Below are 12572 nucleotides of genomic sequence, written 5' to 3' on the forward strand. Positions count from 1 at the left end.
ATTAACATTCTAGAATTTTAGAACACCGTTACTTATATTATCCTTTTGAGTAATCTTCCCCTTTTCTCCTTCCTCAAAGGAAACATACCCACCGTTAAAGATTTGAATGTCGTGTAGCTGGGAAATGTTTCCTGTTATGTGCCTGGAACAGCCACTATCAACATATCAGGGTCTGATAATATTCCTCCATAGTTACTCCTGCATGATGTGCGAGATTAGTTAGACTTTGGTACCCAGTCCATAGTTGTACTAGGTGATCCTGATTCATCTAAAGTTATCACAGGTTGCCAAGACATATCCTTTCGATCATCTAATATTGAATTTGACGTCTCTTTTACCGGAGATTTAGGCAACCATTCATGTCTACCATTGTACGATTTGGCATTATTTATACGAATGGATGACTTGGTTTCTGGTATGTAAGTGGGAGACATAAATGATTTTATCTTTTTCACTTGTTTTGGTTTAGAAGCCGTGTTCGTTTTTGAAACCGAAGCACTGTTTCTACCATCTCTACGAAACATTTTAGGCTTGGTCTGACGAGGACTAAACCTACCAGATTTGTTTATGTTCCAATCATCGTCAGAGGGATTAGCCTGGTTATACCTGAAATTTCACTTATAGGTATTACGAGGCATATCCCTCTGATAGAATCCATAGTAAGGGACATATAGAAGATGTGGGCAATTTCTAGCAATATGACTAGGAGTGCCACAGTTAAAACAAGTTTGACGTTTTATATAGAATTTATTTTGGTCAACTCCTTCTCTGGGACCATTTGTGTGGACCAATTTTCTTTACCTGATGTTTACTGCTTAACACATGATTTGACTTGCCACCCTGTTTGTCATTAGAGCATCCCTTTTTAACAAACTTAGGCAATGAGTATTTATTAGGATTTTTTGATTTTTTAAACCTGTTAAAAACCACATTATCATAATTCAAAGTTTTAATGGAATCAACCGCACAAGTATCTTTGCTCTTAAAAACAAAGCCCACACAAACGGTTGGAATAACAGAATTCAAAACAGGTAATTTAAAAGGAACATCAGAAATATTGTCTTTATTAATTGAAACACATGAATCATCATCTTCATCAGTCCAATCCTCAATGATTACTTTATCTGCACATGAGGCAAACACATTAGAATCGTTCACTTCTGAAATGGACGCAGTGGCCTTTCTAGAGTCAACCTTTTCACTTTTAGCAGGTTTACCATACTTCATGTCCATTACATGTTCTTCCTGCTCTTTGGTGAAAGGAAAACCAGAATAGTTGTCATTGTATGGTAAGAGTACTTGACTATATCCTATACCCTCACCTTCATTTTCTTTTCACCGTAATTGATTTTCAATCATGGAATTGACTACTTTACAGGAACCATCAAATTTTCTAAAATCTAGTTCAGCCCTTTTAAATTTTTTAGTTAGATTTGAAACTTCTAACTTACAGGCTTCCATTTCCGCAGTTAATTCAACAATTTTCTGTTTGACATCTAGGTGGTGACAACATTTTAAACTAAAATCATATTTGAGTTTGGAAAAATCCTTTTTCTGTGCCTCAATTTTATCTAGAAAAGCTCTTTCATTTTTCTTAAGTTTACGGTTTTCGGATTTCACAATTTCCATTTCTCTAAAAACGAGCAACAAAAGATGATGAACGACGAGATGAGGGTTGCGGCTTGAGTATGAAATCAAACGAGGTCCATAACAGTTTATTGGTTGCAATTATCTTAGGGGTTTGCTTCGTGATAGTGAAATGATGGTGTGGAGAATTTTAATTGTGTTTTGGACTCGTATTTATAGGCTAACAAGATCAAGATCAGCCATGCTCAAAGTTAACGAAAATGGTTCGTAATTGATTCGTTCTAGCTGCCAATTACGCGTTATACCATAACAAGATGGAGTGTGTATGTTAAGGATCAAACTCATTAATCAAATTCCTGATCTTACGGGTTAATTAGAAACAAGATATGGAAAGGGGGCTGTCGGCGACGGGGAAAAGGGAAGAGGAGGGAAAACACATTTTTTTGGTTATTTGCAACATGGTCCCTCATGATTGGTTTGGTGATCAATTGTGGTAAACAACACAGTGTAGGGGTTAAAAGTGAAAATAATAGATACTTTAAACAATTATAAATTAGATTACTACGAGTCACGAGTAAATAAAACAATAAAGATGAAACCGAATAACATAATTAATACTTGGACTTTTAAAATTAAATGAAAATCCGATTACAAACGGGTAATAAAACGGACACAAACACGACACCAAACTTGACGAATGTCACATAGAGCTTGATGAATAGAGGTGATTCGGGTTCCTTATCGGAATTCATGGTATTGGAAACAACCTCTTTTAGGTTAATTAATTCTTCCTTTTCAACTTCTTATATGATTCCAGTTAGGGTTAATAATTAGGATGGTAATATAGAAGTTTGATGGAGAAGAACGTCAAAATTATTGCACCAATGGTGGTTACATTCTTGGTGCTAGTGGCGGCAACCTGGTGGAGTGGTGGTGTGGAGAGAGAGAGAGTAATAAAATGAAGACACTATGCCATGTAATCAAGTTTTTAACAACAAGACATGCCACATAAGCATCAGAACGTAGTTAACCATTCGTTAGTCGCGAACCGTTGAAAACAAAACACATTTAGTTGGGACCGTCACCAACCAAGTGTCAAGTTCGGACTGTTATTTACCAATAGGGCTTAGTTATGATTATATAAAACCAATTTCCCATTATATAAAATATATGTCAAAGCTCATATATTACACGGATTAAATAAATTCAGCATTTTGTAAACTGGTCGTTCTTGTTAAAAATTTGTATGTTGAATATTAGTGAAATAAGAAAATATGAAGATTTAAAAATTATAAATAACACATAATAAAAATTTAATAATAATAAAAAAAGAATAAATTTTAGATATTTAATTACATAATTTGATTATTTTAAAACATTTTTATTTAATGTGAGAGTTATTGGAGACTCAAGGATTTGAGCTAGGCCTTGCTAGGTTTAACAGTTCAGATCCCGAGCCTATCCGGGTTTTTGTCATACCATGTGTTACGCCAGAGAATTTAACTCTTGTGACGCCACAGCGACTGTCTAGTGGCAACCGAAGGTAAGGTTTCCCGGTGGAACGCCAAACCAAACTCTGAACTAGTGTGGGCTCAGTTAAGACAACATAGTTTGGCCAGAATGCGGCAACGAGGCTCTCCAAATTGGAGAGTGAGGTTTCCTAAGCACAAAAAATAAATTTACCATTCTAGAAAATATTAATAGTAGAAAAATTTCGGTTTTACCAAAAATTAAAATTTTAGGACCCACTTACTTATTACTTTAATAAGATAGGCTCACTCAACCATCTGAACCCGATATGCTCTAAAACGAAGATAACAAACTATGTTTTATTAATGCATTGTGTGATGGCCGATATCACAACGCTACGGTGAGTGTGTTTATAAAACTTTGCCTATATGGTTGTGATAAACAAAAAAAATAGTAGAAATTATATACTTGTTAGATCTCAATATAACAAATGTGTATATGATAATGGTTTTAAATTAAATAGAAAGGATGATATAATAATTCATGTTTAAAAGAATTAAACAAATAGTCAAATACTGATACGATCATAATATATTAATTAAGTTTATCTTTTATTTAGTATATTTATTCTATTTTAGTTAGGTTTTCTTATTGTTTATCTTTTCCTATTTTATGTCTTTGTTTTCCTATATATTGTAATCTTCGTCTGAGAAAGAGTAAGAAAATAATTAGAAAATTGTCTTAAGTTCGGTTCTCTTATTCTCTCTTGTTATTGAAGCCTAACTCACTCTACGGGTCTATCAGGAGATTGACCAATTAGAATTGGTCTCTATCAATTTGGCATTTTCATTAGCTTACTCATGTCTCCTTCGTCCTATGACGACATGATCATGGCCTTGTTCGAGCGACTCAACCGGTAGCTACACCATAGTGTTGCCATGGCCGCTCAACGATCCGCAAACATTGAAGCGCTACACACCTGCACCACATCCCTCGCAGCCGCCATCACCAAATTTACCGTCTCTGATCAACTAGAACCACCGCCACCAACTCCAACAATCGCAACAAGCATAATACCACAACCAATAACCTTCCCAAAACTAGCCGAACAAACCAAGTCCAACATCTCCACAATTAACAAAAACCTAGCTAAACCAGCAACCCCACAACCACCACAACTCTTATCTATGTCAATACCCAAAAAGACCTTCCATTTGGTTCTCTTTGTCAACAAGAAAAACCAAATGTCTTCAAAACTAAAACCACCACCCATTGTAATTCCCATGCAGCATATGGCCATGTTGAACAATTCAAGCTTAAAACCTCAAACCCAAATTCAGCAAATCATGCACCACTTCAAGCCAATAACATCCCATCTAAACCGAAACCGGCGCACAAACCAGAGCCAACACTAGAACCTTTCCCAACATTCCATAGTACCGCACGACACTCTGAATCATCGCTCAAATGTGAAGTTGGGAGAAAGGTGTGGCGCCCACCATGGTATCACGTCGCAATTGAGCCTAATGCCATGGAAATATGCAAGTGCCGATCACCTTGGCGAACCGTTGTGGCTGCACCGAAGGCGGATGAAAGAGTCGAATGGCAACCACCATGGAAAACGATTTCCATTCTTGAGGATAATAGCGTTTTGAAGGGGCGAGGAATTGATATGATCATAAATATTACTTATTTAATATATTAGTTATGTTTATCTTTTATTTAAATTTGTTATTGTATTATAGATAGATTTCCTTATTGTTTATCTTTTTATGTCTTTGTTTTCTTATATATTGTAATTTGATTAGGCTTAAATAAGAAGTTTAACTTTCCTAGAAAGACTAGGAATGATGGTACTTTTGTCATAACAAATTAAACCCTATATCTCTTTAAAAAAACCAACTTTACCCTCTGAAGCACGGAAACGGTAGGTAAAGGTGAGTCCCCGTCCCGGGAGGACGGAAACGCTGGGGAGACACCGGGAAGCATTTCGGTGGCCGCTTCGGCAAATCGGGGACGTTCTAAGCAAGGTAATGGATACGTTTCAGCCAGATTTAGGGTTTATTATTTATTTTTTACAAATTTCAAAAATAGTTTTATTATAATATAAACCAATGTGGGCTATTGGACTGACGGCAGGAATATGAAACGAACATATTATGATATTGATATATTATTTCATGTTTATAAACAATATTAGCCTATTCTGTTTATTATCAATCTTCATCAATTCTCAATTTCTCACTTGATCGCTCTTCTTCATAAATTGATTATTGATGGCTTCCCAAGACACAACACAAGGAGCATCATTTACTGCTATTCCCGTAGATGAACCACCATTCTGGGATTACGTAAAGCAAGGTATGGCAGGAGGAACATGAAAATTTAAGTGTCAACTTTGCGGTGAAACAAGACAAGGATCTTATTCGAGGGTTAGAGCACATATGCTTGGTATAACAGGTAATCTTTGTAGTGTTTTATACTTTTATAGAATGATAGTTATTGTAGATTGGTTGTTGTGGTTTATAGTTATTGTGTTCAAGATTCGATTATTTATGTAGGTTTGCTTATTGTAGATTTAGAAATATTGTGCTTACATCATTATACATAAAACATAATTGTAATAATCGGTTAGTGTTATTATTTACAAGTTTATACGTAAAAGTTAAAACTCCTCTAAAGATAAAAATTTTTAGTCGGTGAAAAGTTTTGTTTTTATATATACAGCTGGGATTAGTATTTACAAGAAATCAAAAGCGAGTGACAAACTTGAGATGAAACGGCTAGAAGAAGCGTATGAAGAGAAGAAAGCCCAATCAAAACCGAAAGAAGTCGGGTTGCCATGTGAAGTTGGTTTTGGATTTAAGAAAAGAAAATGTATTACACCACCTATTGATAGACTTTTTGGTGTTGAAATAAAGGACCAATTGGATCAAGAAATAGGAAGAATGTTTTATACATAAGGTTTACCTTTTAATCTTGCAAGAAACCCACACTATGTTAGGGTTTTTCGGTTTGCTACTAATAATAAAATTGTTGGTTATGTATCTCCTATTTTTTATAAGCTCATAACAATGTTACTGCAAAAAGAAAAAAGAGAATGTTCACTGGCTATTGGAACGAGTATGGTTTTCATGGGAAGAAAAAGGTGTGACTATTGTGAGTGATGGTTGGAGTGACCCTACAAGAAAGCCTCTAATCAATTTCATGGTTACGTTAGGCAGTGGTCCTATGTTTCTAAAGGCAGTGAATTGTTTTGGGGATGTAAAAGATAGCTTTTTTATTGCTAATTTGATGAAAGAATTCATCAATGAAATTGATCACCAAAATGTTGTGAAAATCATTTCTCACAATGCAGCAAATTGTAAGGCAGCTGGAGAGATTATAGAGAGCCAGTTTCCTAACATCTATTGGACACCATGTGTTGTTCATACGCTTAATCTTGCTTTGAAGAACATTTTATCACCATGGTATGTGGAAACAAATACAACACCATATGACGAGTGCAACTGGATAAAAGAAGTTCACACAGATGCGCTTGTAAAAAATATTTCATCATGAAGCATAACATGAGACACTCGATTCTCAACAAGTTTTCTCCTATTAGACTGCTTTCGGTTGCCGATACTCTCTTTGCCTCCATCATTGTGATGCTAAAGAGATTGAAACTTATCAAAGGGGGTCTTCAAGCTATGGTTATAACCAAGATGACAGTGTGAAAGAAAACTTTGTTAAGAAAATATTGTGGATGATGAACGGTGGGAAAAAGTATCATATATTCTTAGTTTCACTAGACCTATATATGAGAAAATTAGAGTTTGTGACACCGACAAACCATGTTTACATGTGGTGTATGAGATGTGGGATTCGATGATTGAGAAAGTGAAGATTGAAATCTACAAGAAATAAAAACGTCAGATGTCTGAATTAAGTCCCTTTTATGATGTTGTGCATGGTATTTTACAGGCTTGATGGACAAAGAATAACACTCCCCTACATTGTTTAGCTCACTCTTTAAATCCAAGGTATATGATTTTAAACTATATGCTTAATTTCTTTTATGTACTTATGTTTTGAGTTTTGAATGTTGTAGATATTATATAGTGATATATGGCTAATTGAGTATTTTAAAAGAATGGCTCCACATAGGGACGGAGAAATTTCACAAGAAAGGATTAAATGATTTCGAAGGTTATTTCCTAATAATGATGGGTATAACAAATTTCTTATGAGTATGCAAAGTTTTCAATGAAGAGTGGTCATTTTCAGGATTTAGCATGCCTAATTCTTCTTCTTGTGCTGAGCGTAATTGGAGTACTTATGCATTCATTCACTCGCTTAGGTGGAACAAATTGACTACTAGTTGTGTTGAAGACTTGGTTTATGTCCACAATAATCTTCATCTTTTGTCAAGGAATCCGAATGATGATGTAAATATGTGGGATGTGGGTGAAATGCATTTTATTCAATGGAAGATGTTGAGTTTTTAGAGGTTGTCGATCTCTCGCTAGATGAATCAGAGTTTGAAAACGATTTGATTATTTATAAATGATAATTAATATAAACCTGTGGTTGATATAGCTTTTTTGGAGTTTCAACTTTATATCAATATAAATTTATTTTGGACTTTGTTTAATATAGTTGTATTTTTTTAAATTTTTTTGCCGTAACCTTCCCATCCCGGTATCCTGGTCCCGTACCCATTCTTGTGTTACTTAGACTTTACCTCACCATCTCCCAACCCACACCGTCACAATCACCACCCCACCCTTGCCGTAGACACGTCTCACCATCATTGCCGCCTCATCAAAGAACTCCATGGCGTGAATCGTCAACTACCGTTCGAACTCAAATGACAAAGATTCGGACGCGTTTGTTTTCTCCGGTCAATTCACGAAAACACACATCGGACTCCGTTACACGCAACCTAATCGGCGCTCTCGTAAACTGTCACCGCAATATTAAGCACGTCGTGCTGACGACCAACGGATGTAGACGGAGGAGAACGCCGGAGTTCCGATAACTGCAGTGGTTTTTGGAAGAGGTTAATGTATTGCTGTAACTTATGAAATAATTAAATATATCATAGGATTTGAATTAAAAACCAACGTAGTGTTTGAGGTTGAATTTGAGGAACCAGGATTAAGCAATGCAAAATTGAGAGTTAAGATATGAAATTAACAGTTGGTGACACCGATGGAGATGGGTAAAACGGAATTATTTTTTCGGATTTCCATGGTTAGGATGAGATAACCGTGGCCCTAAATTTGGGAGCTGGGACAGGGTTTTTAGGGTTATAAGAGCATTTTCGTTGGGTTCTTCATATCTCTCTTTAAATTTTAACTAAAAACTAAAATTTCTTAAATTTATACATCATTTTTAAAAACCTCCCCTAACCCATTCTCCATTTCTATCTTTATATTCTTTTTTTATTATATTTTTCTCTTTCTTCCATTTATATCTTATTATATCTTAACTACTAACTATTTTGTCTTAATAAAAATTTTTATTTTAAACTAATATTATTACCAACGGGACACCTCAAATGCATTAATGTATTACCAATAACACACTACTACCAACAAAATCCAAATTACAATCCGATGCTTTATCAATAAAATAGAAATCTGCTACTATGAATAAAATGTAACCTAATTACAATATTACTCCTTAACAATCAACATTCTATAAATGTTGGTGTGGCGATTCTCCTATCATGTTTCTTGCAATGATTTTTGTCTTCCAATCCGGATGAGTTCTCTCAAATTTTGGGGCCGTTAACGCCTCGACCATCTTAAGTACATTAATATGTATTTGAATTCAAATAATAATAGCAAAGATACCAAATAGACCATCGGATGATGCAAATGATTAGTTGATAAGTAACTCCTTTTTGTATGCTTATAAAAAAGATTTCCAATTACCAAAAACTACATAGAACCAAGGCTGCAAAAAGTATATGGAAGTTGAAAGACCCCTAAAATATAAAGATAAAAAAACAGGCATCAAGGTAAAGGGGATATAAACATGCCTTTCCATTCAAAATTTTAATGTAAACCATTTGATCGATCACTTGGAAATATGAACAAAGACATTTGAACACACTGTTAGCCTAAAAACTCTATCTGCTCATTTACAAATTCTTCTAGCTTCTCCTAAATGTATAGTGAATTAGCTAAATGCATCTTTTGCGTACTACTACCACTACTCTTTTAAAACAACTAACGTGACATTATAATGGTTCTACTGTTTTTTTAACTTAAAATTATGTCATTACCATCCAATGTTATGAATGTATCATTTGTATTTCACTACAAATGTTATTCAGGGAATGCAAGCTGGAACTATTGTAGTGCATTTATGAATTGAACACATCAGAAAGTTACTATTCTAAGACTTACAGAACTCAAGGGAGATATCACCCATGTCAATAAAGGTGCACACATGCCAACACTTGAAGATGATTCAGTACTATGTGTGTCATCTTCTTCTGAAAACAAACAATTTGCGACCATCTAATGAGCCTATGCAGACCCCCCGTCTTCGGCAGCAAAGCTCGACCCATTCCAAACTTCTTCAGCCACTTCTGAAACAACCCTCGGGGTCAGGCAGGGTGACTTTAAAGATCATGTTTTATGCTAAATAATTAAAAGGCGAATAATAATATTTATTTAGCAGTTTCATTCTTTGAACTTTAGCCATTGAACCAAATTCTAATCATATGTGATAAAGGTATTTTCAAAAGGCGATGCTTAAATGGCTGTTAAAATGGTTTTACAAACTCACAAATAGTAATACATGGGTGAAATTACTTTGCTAACAATCATCAATAGGAGTTCAAAGCCAAAGCATATTGCAAGCAATGGAAAACATTCAGTTGCATCATTATTCTTCGGGACTTGATGCAAAAGTGAAGAATAAAAGACACCAATAATGTTAAGTGTGCAGGACTATGAATCAATTGATCATTTTTTTTACTTGAACCTGGCTGTAGTGGTTATGCGTTGCCACGGTAAAAGGCTTTTTAGGGTTCATTGATACCAAATATTGTTGTTTAAGGATATGGTAAGCAAAACTAACTTGTGCCTTATTACTGGCCTGTTTACATACTCTGCGATATTGTCAAAAGTAAGTTCATCATTGAATAACTTTGCAAATCCCGAAATTTCATATTAGCAACATCACCGCATGTTCTCACCAAATGAAGCATTTTTTCAAAGGGAACTTAAAAGTAACTGTTATACTATAACTCTTCAAATTAGAAAAAATAAAATATAATAAAGGCAATTTGGATTTTAATAATCCCAACTTAATGCAGTTGGCCGATAATAATCTCAACTTTGAAAATAGCTGTCACTGGTCCCAACTTTCACACTATTTGTTTTCATTGGACCTTCGTTAAAAAAAACTTAACAGCGATAAGTTTTTTCCAAATTTCAAACTGATATTTTAGGGCTTTTAATAGGAATGAGGATACGAGTCAATTGATGTAAGACTTACTTACAAACGGTGGTCCAAAAGACTAAAGGATGCTTCGATTCCGTTGTTTAAACTTTTAATTAACAAAAATCAAGTTGTTTGAATGGCCGTTTCGAGCTAAGTTTTATATCAATCAATTCGTATTCTCATTCTGATCAAATGCCCTAAAACATCAATTTGAAATTTGGAAAAAACTTAACGTCGTTAAAAATTTTTAACGGAGATCCAATGAAAACAAATAGTGTCAAAGTTGGGATTATTATCGGCCAACTACATTAAGTTGGGATTATTAAATCCAATTTTCCTATAATAAAACACCTGAAGAAACACTAACCGGACCCCGGACAGATTACTGGTAACCTGGGGGCTAGATAGATGTTTCCCACGAGGGGTTAGACCCTTGGAAGATGGTTCTTCTGATAACCTGCAAAACAGACACCGTGAGCTCGTCACTGAGAAGGGGGGGGGGGGTTCCTCCTTGTGACCACCCTCCGGCGTGAGAATCAGACTAGATTGCTCTTTAAATATAAAAGTATATTAAGAGGTTGCTAGAGCAGATATCAGGTATAATATGATGATAATGTGATAAGATATGATAGGATGAGATGGTCATACCATTTGTGGTATTTATAGCCGAAGGTAAGTTTCCAAGGAGGTATGGCCGGCTGCAACAGTGTTCCTGTTCCACCAACAGTAGCCTACGCACGTGCCCTGCTGGTAGTTGGTGGGTAGGTAGCGGCTGATAGCGACCAGGCCTGCTGTATACTATTCCTTTTCTACCAACTGCCGGCTACGCACGTGGTATGACAATAGTTGGTGAGTAGGCAGCGGCTAATAGTGACATACAGTGTAGGAGCATGCTGCTCGCCATACTGTTGTCCATAAGCTGTCGTATCTTTAGTCAGATCTTTTTCCCATACCTCGTCAGGTACAGTACAGAAGATCTTCCCGTATCGTACGGACTGGCTTATTTGGGCGGGAGTATTCCCCCTCCCGCCCTTGTGCGGGATTGTTCCCGGCTTCGCTCATTCCTTCAGGTGACACTGAGTGATTGAGAGCTAAGTGCCTTGTGCGTGTAGCCTTGCTGCGCGGGTGGCCTTCCCTGATGGCTTGTATCCGAGGCTGCGGGGACAGGCGGAGTCCTTCACCATCGGGAGGCATTTCCTGCGGGACCAGCTTGCGTACTGCGCGTAAGGACGTCACGTCTCTGAGCATGGTTGGTCCTGCGGATCCAGTTGGTTTCTGCGCAGACGTCCCTCTTCAAGGTGAGTCTTGCGGGTCCAACTGGGCTCTGCTGGGACCTACCTCTTCAACACCTATAACCTAACTTGCAAACAAACACACGCACCCCTAAATAAAATCACAAATAATAAGATGCAACCCAATGTCCCAATCTGTAAATAAATAAATTCTCAAAACAATAGCAACACACCAGGTTGGAAAAATAAGACCCTAATTTCCTAACAATGCAATCATGTTTATTGACAAGATATAAAAAAAGCCTAAACACAAACACGATTGTAAGAAAAATCAAGTACCTGCTAAGAAGAAGTCGCCATTTAGAATAGAATCGGTAGAGACGCAGAAGACCGACAACTTACCTTAGACCAATGTGAATTAACATATATATAAAATTATATACCGAAGATGCAATGACGTTTACTAAAGCCGATTCTTTTCGGAAAACACAAAATCAAAGAAACCATCAGAAAGGGGGGAAAACGGACCAAAAAGTTGATAACCAAACAGGCCGACAAAGAAGAGAGGCCCGCCTCCGTCAGCATATTACGAATGCACGGCGGGGCAAAAGAACCGGACTATTGTCTACAATCTTCTTTAGTTAAAGTCGTATAATACTCCTTTACTTGAGAACCATTTACTTTTGAACTGAAATTATTATAACACATGGTTAAGACATTATTATACATCATTAAACATAAGATTAAGGAAAAAAGTGATTAAAGCATAAACTTTACATCAACTGCAGTTTCCCTTGCAGTAGGTCTATGGATAAGGTCCAACAACTCTTCACAGGT

At 36.1% G+C, this 12572-nt stretch overlaps 1 long non-coding RNA gene across 1 annotated transcript; it reads right to left on the reverse strand.

The window, feature by feature from the left end:
- Positions 1 to 10133: 10133 nt before the first annotated feature.
- Positions 10134 to 12145, reverse strand: LOC143571054 (uncharacterized). Its single transcript, XR_013142038.1, has 2 exons — positions 12075 to 12145; positions 10134 to 10168 (listed from the first exon to the last, which is right to left on the reverse strand). It is a non-coding gene; the product is annotated as an uncharacterized LOC143571054 (long non-coding RNA).
- Between the last annotated feature and the right edge of the window lie 427 nt (positions 12146 to 12572).

The sequence above is a fragment of the Bidens hawaiensis genome, unplaced genomic scaffold, assembly GCF_021521415.1.
Source record: "Bidens hawaiensis isolate Kalapana, Puna unplaced genomic scaffold, B.hawaiensis_p1.1 tig00025186_1, whole genome shotgun sequence".
NCBI classification, from domain to species: Eukaryota; Viridiplantae; Streptophyta; class Magnoliopsida; order Asterales; family Asteraceae; genus Bidens; species Bidens hawaiensis.